The sequence below is a fragment of the Lipotes vexillifer genome, unplaced genomic scaffold (genome assembly GCF_000442215.2).
Source record: "Lipotes vexillifer unplaced genomic scaffold, Lipotes_vexillifer_v1.1 scaffold948, whole genome shotgun sequence".
NCBI classification, from domain to species: Eukaryota; Metazoa; Chordata; class Mammalia; order Artiodactyla; family Lipotidae; genus Lipotes; species Lipotes vexillifer.
The window spans coordinates 1,779,978-1,786,111 of NW_006793764.1; the positions used below are offsets into that span (position 1 = coordinate 1,779,978).

Consider the following 6,134-nt stretch of genomic DNA (forward strand, 5'->3'; position numbering starts at 1 on the left):
GGTCAAAGGGTGAACAAGTCGGAATTACCAACAGAAATCTGAACAAGTGTAGCCAAAAATGTAATGCAAATATCAACAAATTTACATTCTTGCCTCTAATCAAGCCAAAAATTAGATAAAATAAATATCAAAAGGAGTTTTAACTGCAATATGCAATAAATGTAAACCAACAAGAATAGAGGTTCTTCTTGTGTGCTTCTCAGGGGATTAGATAATTATAAAAATGTATTAGTATGTCTCCTGAGACTTAAACTATGCCCCATTGGTCAATTCCATTAATTAAATGAATTTTTTTTTTTTTTTTTTGGCTGTGCCGAGGGGCTTGCAGGATCTTAGTTCCCTGACCAGGGATTGAACCCGGGCCCCAGCAGTGAAAGCGCCAAGTCCTACCACTGGACCACCAGGGAGTTCCCTAAATGAATTTTTTAAAAAAGGAAAAAAAACACCCTAAAACAGAGCTACAGGGTTCCTGAAATATATAACTCTCTCCAATTAACTGATTGCTTCTGTAACAAAAGAAACATAAGGATACTTATTTCTGACAGGTTTTCCTGGTGTATACATCCATACACAAATATCCAGCTCAACAGTATATCTGTTTTAAGCTTCTTCACCAGTGAGAATATCATTTGCTTCCAGCATTCATACCTCAAATGCAAAGCTGAAGAAAGGAAAAGGCAAATGAGTACCTGAGTTTAGATGCCAAAGAGAGAAAATAAAAACTGCTGGATTATGTCACCTGCTCTGCTCATGCAGAGTACATGCTCAAGGCAATCCACACGCCTAGTGGCTGCAGTGTTTTAGTAAGAGCCTCATTGTCAGATGTCCCCCATTGAAGACAGTTCTGTTATTCTCCTTCACTGCCCCTCCCAAACACACACACACACAAACACTCCAACAAACGTGAGTGTTCCACCTGCCACGGCCTTGTCAAGTGTGGAAAATGTTATTTAAAATTATAAAGGTAGGGACTTCCCTGGTGGCGCAGTAGATAAGAATCCGCCTGCCAATGCAGGGGACATGGGTTCAAGCCCTGGTCCTGGAAGATCCCACATGCTGTGGAGCAATGAAGCCCGTGCACCACAACTACTGAACCTGCACTCTAGAGCCCATGAGCCACAACTAATGAGCCCGGGGGCTGCAACTACTGTAGCCTGTGCGCCTGGAGCCCGTGCTCCACAACAAGAGAAGCTACCGCAATGAGAAGCCTGCACACTGCAACGAAGAGTAGCCCCCACGCGCCGCAGCTAGAGAAAGCCGGCGCGCAGCAACGAAGAACCAATGCAGCCAAATAAGTAAATAATTAATTTTAAAACAATTATAAAGGTAACTGAAAAGATAACTAAAATTAATAAAATAAAAATAATAGGATATCTAATAAATATTGGGAGGCAAAGGGGAGAGGAAGATAAGAGAGGTGGGAGGTAACACAAATTACAGTTCTTCCTTAGCAGGGAGTTAAGAGCTATTGTCAAATTTGTGAAACAAGTGTAGACTGTGGCAGGTTTAAAAAGAAGGCTGCACATGCTTTGACACTCTTCCCACCAAGTGGCCAGTCTATGTCCTCTCCCCTTGAGTCTGAGCAGGCTTTGTGACTGACCCAATCAACAGAGCTTGGTGAAAAGGAAGTTATGTAACTTCTGAGGCTGGGTCATAAAAGGGCAAGAAGCTTCCAACTCCTTCACTTGAGGCACTCATAGCTCAAGTGAATTGTGTGTGTCCTCTTGGAGGGTGTTTTGGTATGACATTAGCATTTTAATTGGTAAACTCTGAGTAAACCAGATTGCTCTCCATAACATGTGGTCCTCATCCAATCAGTTGAAGGTCTGAATAGGGCAAAAAGATTGGCCTCCCGGAGCAAGGGGGAATTCTCCAGCAGACTGCCTTTAGTCTTCATCTGTAACACCAGCTCTCCTGGGTGTCCAGTCCGCTGGCCCACGCTGCAGGCTTTGAAATCACCGACTTCCACAAATGTGTGAGCCAATTCCTTATGATAAATCTTTCTATAAACATATATACATTCTACTCTTCTGTTTCTCTACAGACCCTGATTAATACCTGGGGGAAGGTGATGGCCATGTAAGCAGTGCAACTACCTGGGGCCAACATGCTGAAGCTGCCATGTGTAGGCACTCTGGTCAACAGTTAATGCTGAGCCCAGTCTGTCAGCCAACCCTGCCAAGGCGCATGGCATAGAAGCAAAGCCTTCCTGGACCCTCCAGACCAGCCCATTCACCAGGTGTGTGCAATAGAGAGACCTCAGTCAACACCACAAGGAGAAGCGGCCAAGCCCTGCCTGAATCCTTGACCCACAGGACACATAATACCATGAAACAGTTGTTCAAGCCACTAAATTTTAAGTTAATTTGTTCAATGATAACCACCAAAAGTACTAAAAACAGACATAGCTGAGCTAGGATCAGAAAAGAGTAATGGGTTTTAGCTTTCATTTTAAACCCTTCTTTGTTATTTTCATTATTCTTACTATGTACAAATATTACTATAGAAATTTAAACAATTATAAATTAAATAAACAACAGCAAACATGTTTAGCACTGTGTACCAGGCAATCTTCAACGTGCTCTCTATGTGTTTTAACTCACTTAATCCTCATAATAACCCTGTCAGGGGAGTGCTTTTTATTATCCCCTTTTTATAGATGGTAAGTTGAGACACAGAGAGGTTCAGTAACTATATGAAAGGTCACACAGCAAGCAGCAGCACCTAGATTCAAACTAGCCAGTCTGGATTCAGAGCTACAACATTTCCACAGAGATCACCAGGCTGGTTCATAATCACAAACCACTGGATGAAGGGCACAATCTCAAATTGCCATTCACCTGGGTCTCTAAGCATGTGACTGACTGACAATGCTATCATGTGTCATGCACTGCTGGACTTCCTTGCTCCTTCAAAAGCCATGGCCTAAACTGCAATGCCTTTTACTCTAATCCCCACCTGAACACATTCTTCAAGGCCCAATCTCCCTAAACATCAACCAGATCTCTCTACTCAGTGTTAATTTCCCCTACATTTCCAATGAGCTATTTATATCAGATATTTCCATCCTTCTGCCTCCTATTCAATTCTGTATCCTTACATCTCCCCATCTGCTATGAACCATATGAGGGTCTTAGTCTCTGAATTCCCCCCACCAGGGCCTTGCATAAAATAGAAATGTAATTATTATTTATTAAAGTTCATTGATATTGGTTTATTCTAAATGAAAGTTGGTGGAGCAGCCTTCACCTTAGAGGAATTTTCACTGAATTTTATTTGAGAGGAAAGAGGGACGAGAGGAGTTAAGCACAATTCTACTCCTGACTACATCCCCTATACAAATGTGTACTGTGTATCAAGCCATGTAGTAGAATGTTCACAGTCACACTATTCCCCACAGACAAAATTCGGAAACTACTCAGACGCCCATCAACTCTAGAATGGATAAACTGTGGCACAGTCACACAATGAAACATTGGACAGCAATGATAATGGCCGAAATACAGCCACATGCAACAACACGGCTAAATATCACAAACATAATTTTGACTAAAGGAAGCCAGATACCAAATCAAAACGAAAACAAAACCCCCCACGAAAACATACTGTATGATCCCATGTGTATACAGACCATGAAGACAGGCAAAACTAACCGATAGTTGGGACAGTGGTCGCCTCTGGGGAGACAGTGTGACTGGAAAAAGGCAAGGCAATGCTCTGTTTCCTGATTTCAGTGCTGGTTATAAGTTTATGCTCACTTTGTGAAAATTCATCAAATTGTACACTTAAGATTTATATGGTTATAGTTCAACTTCAAAATTACTTTTTTTAAAAAGATGCATAAGCCAAGCCACCCATGCAACAGGCATAAAATATCCTGTAACATTTGAAACCAACTTGACTTCACCTGACTGTAGGGCAGAAGAGAAGCACGGTGGTTGTTGTGTCATTTGGATAGCTTCAGCTCTGCTCACTAAAACATGATTTTCAGGGCTTCCCTGGTGGCGCAGTGGTTGAGAGTCCGCCTGCCGATGCAGGGGACACGGGTTCGTGTCCCAGTCCGGGAAGATCCCACATGCCGCGGAGCGGCTGGGCCCGTTAGCCATGGCCGCTGAGCCTGAGCGTCTGGAGCCTGTGCTCCGCGATGGGAGAGGCCACAACAGTGAGAGGCCCACGTACCGAAGGAAAAAAAAAAAAAAAAACGTGATCTTCAGAGCGTGTACAAATAGTCCAACAAAATGCTTAAGGGTCCGAAATTTCCGAGATTCTCCTTTGCTGCTTCTGAATCTGCTCACCCTTCTCCATTTTAACAGACCTCAGATCCCACAAGTACTCCCCTTTCAGCCTTTCTCCAACTCCTTTCCCCAGTTTCTTGAATTTCCTCCAACTAGACCCTTTCCCATCCTCCTCCTCCACCTCAGACCAAGGGTTAATGCATGAGCACAGTAGCTCATAGCGCTATTTGAGAGCAGGTGCTGATACTCATGAAATGAAACCAAGTCTTGAATGTATCCATTCTAGTGGCCATTTATCTGTGGTTTCTTTCTTTGGGGACAGTGGATACTTTAAAACAAAACTAACACCTCCCCTCAAAACACATACACAAAATAGAACTCGCATTTGCTGAGACAGAACCTCAACTGGAATGATTTGTGGACTTGGCAAATCTAAAGTGCTGAAAGTGCCCCAAAGCACTGGCGTGCCCTACCTACAGGGATAAAATGCATTCCTAACTTGTGTATTTTTTTATTATTAATTAACTTATTTATTCATTTTTTGGTTGCGTTGGATCTTCATCGCTGCGTGTGGGCTTTCTCTAGTTGCGGTGAGAGGGGGGCTTCTCATCACTGTGGCTTCTCTTGTTGCGGAGCACGGACTCTAGGCATGCGGGCTTCAGTAGTTGCAGCATGTGGGGATCAGTAGCTGTCGCTCGCGGGCTCAGTAATTGTGGCACGTGGGCTTAGCTGCTCTGCGGCATGTGGGATCCTCCTGGACCAGGCATCGAACCCGTGTCCCCTGCATTGGCAGTCGGCTTCTCAACCACTGCGCCACCAGGGAAGTCCCTAACTTATGTATTTTTAAAGGAGGCAATTATTCCTCTACTGGCAGCTGCTCCTCCATTCTTAGACACTGTAATCTCACCAGAGGACAGCCCATTCTTAATTTTTCTTCCATTGCTCAGCAGCAGCACCTTTCCCCAAATCTACTAACTGAAAAAGGGCCGAAGTTAATAATCCCAGTTTTCTCATTCAATTTCTATCTTGGGAAAGCTTCACTTTATAATGAGGGAGTGAGAGGCTGGAGGAAGGGGAAATGGAGAATAACTGCTTAATGGGCACTAGGTTACTTTTGGGGGTGATGAAAATGTTCTGGAATTAGACAGTAGGGACGACTGCACAACTGTGAATATACTAAAAAAAAAACCCCACCGAATTATACTCTTTAAGTGGGTAAATTTATGGAACGTTTATCATATCTCAACTTTTAAAATAAATAACATGTGGGAGTGCCCAACTTTTTTGTAGAGAAAGCTGGATGAAAGAAGCAACTAGCAGATAGACAGCTAAGTACCACCTAAAAAGCAAGGTGAATAAACTCATGAATTAAAAACGAGGAAACTGGCCCTGATTTCCATCCAGCTCAGAGGTGGATGGGATGAAGCTGGGGCAAGAAAGCGCACAACTGTAGATCTGGATGATGAACCTTCCTTGTTAGTCTCAGGGCTCCCGTCTTGATATAGTGTTTCATTAATTTGACGAGCCTCCGTAGAGACGATGTGCAGAGAGCGGGCGCTGGGGGACGCCATAGATTGTTTTTATCGCTAACTCGCCAAAGCCCTCGTCAAGTCACCCCCGCGCAGCACAAGTTCTTGCTGACTTGCAGGACCCGCCGCGAAGAGTTGCCTCTGAAAGTTCCCCGCGGACCCAGGTGGAGAAGAATGGTCAAGGGGAGGAGACTGCCGTGGGCATGGAAGGGGCTTGGAAGAGGGTGGGGGCGTTGAGGGAACAAGTCTGCTTAAGGGCGCTCGCACCCTGCCTCGACACGACCCCCAGAAGACCACGCTGACCCGGCCGGGTTCGACTGGCCCCGGAGGCCCAGAGCTCCCGAACTCCTCCCCCACCGCCCGGCCCCTT

At 44.6% G+C, this 6,134-nt stretch overlaps 1 non-coding gene across 1 annotated transcript; it reads right to left on the minus strand.

Annotated features, from left to right (window-relative positions):
* Positions 1-336: 336 nt before the first annotated feature.
* Positions 337-407, minus strand: TRNAE-UUC (transfer RNA glutamic acid (anticodon UUC)). The gene has a single exon. It is a non-coding gene; the product is annotated as a tRNA-Glu (tRNA).
* Between the last annotated feature and the right edge of the window lie 5,727 nt (positions 408-6,134).